Below are 1690 nucleotides of genomic sequence, written 5' to 3'. Positions count from 1 at the left end.
AGATTGATTAGCAGTAAATCCTCATACCGTCTGTTTGTTTATGTGCCCCCCTCAGTACCTGTCAGCCCTCACACAGATTAGTAGGAGTGATTCTTATCTGAGGAGCCAATAGGAGGCTTTGGAATTCTCACGAAAGAGCGCTGATTGGCTGGAACCTGCGTGTGTCACTCCAGTGGGCGGGCTGTTGTCCTCTGCCACCTGAGTGTCTCTGCAGAGAGACAGAGGAGAAACCTGTTGCCACGAAGAGGGATGAGACTATAACGAGTAAGTGAGTGATTAAATACACGTGTTACTGTTACTTTTGGTCTTTATATATGAAGAAGTTTTAAAATAATGTGAATATTAATAATGTTTTATAAGTTTTGTCAATATTCTGTCTCATTGTCAACGTTTCTGACTTCTATAGAAGCCGTTTTTTTAAAGAAATATGGCTACCACGGATGCTAAAATGATCAAATGTAACTAAAATATCAAAAGTAAAGTTATAAAATGGAGTAATATAAGTTTTGTGAATGATAGTCAGGAGTTACAGAAAGAGTTTCTCGTGTGTTTTCAGTGGATTGACTTTCCATAAAATTACCTTTAAATTAAATAACTGTTAAACAGGGTGAAGGCATCCAGGAATTTGTTTCACTTGCATATTATCTTTGCACAAACCTGCACTGTTTGTGATGCCTTACTACTTCTGAGGAAGTACTCAGAAGTAGCAGGACCACAGTGCAGAAATAATCAGTTATAAGAGTCATGCATTCAAATTGAGTGAGTTTAATTAGTGCTGCATTCATGTGTAAGCATCACTGTTGCAGCTTCATAAAGGTGCGGCTGATTTCAATCATTTTATACACTGCTGGGTGGCTCAATCCATAATAATACATCATGATTTATTAGTTGATTATATTCTTTGGTAATATCTTAATCTGCAAATTGGCTATAACTAATGTAGTAGAGTGAAAAGTACTGTATTTGTCTCCAGATTGTAGTGGAGTAGAAGTATGAAGTGACAGAGTTACTGTAAAATACAAGTAAATAAAATACAAGTGGGCCCTGCCTCAAAATTTTACTTAAAGATCCAGTGTGAGGGATTTATGGGGATCTTTTGGAAGAAATAACATATAATATTCATAATTATGTTTTCAACAGTGAATAATGAATAATGTTTGCCATTAGGGTCTGCCATGTTGCAGCGGCATGATTCTACAGTAGCCCAGAATGGACAAACCAATCACTGACTCCCGAGAGGGCTTCTTGCATTTTTAGCTTCCACCATAAGGAAGGATGGCGGTATTTTGTTGGTTGCAGTCTGCAACTTCAGCACTAGATGCCACTAAATCCTACACAACTGGACCTTTAAGTACAATACTTGACTAAATGTACTTAGTTACGTTCCACCTACTGGTGTAGGATTTAACTAATGATTTTTTTCTATAATGATTAATCTGCTGATTATTTTCTCAATGATCATTTGGTACATAAAATGTCAGAAAATGATAAAAACGTGTATCACAACTTTCCAAAGCCCAAGATGGTTTTTACTCTTCTCTAGATACATGCAAGTACAATCATTTAAAATTACATTTTTATCTTTCTGTGTCAGGATTGTCCAGTTGACACTAAGAAGTCAGTGGTCTTACCCCTCCATTCAGAGATCCATTCAGGCTGTAAGGCTTTATCTGTGTAATCAGATAACATC

The sequence above is a fragment of the Pagrus major genome, chromosome 22, assembly GCF_040436345.1.
Source record: "Pagrus major chromosome 22, Pma_NU_1.0".
NCBI classification, from domain to species: Eukaryota; Metazoa; Chordata; class Actinopteri; order Spariformes; family Sparidae; genus Pagrus; species Pagrus major.
This window is presented reverse-complemented; position numbering follows the sequence as displayed.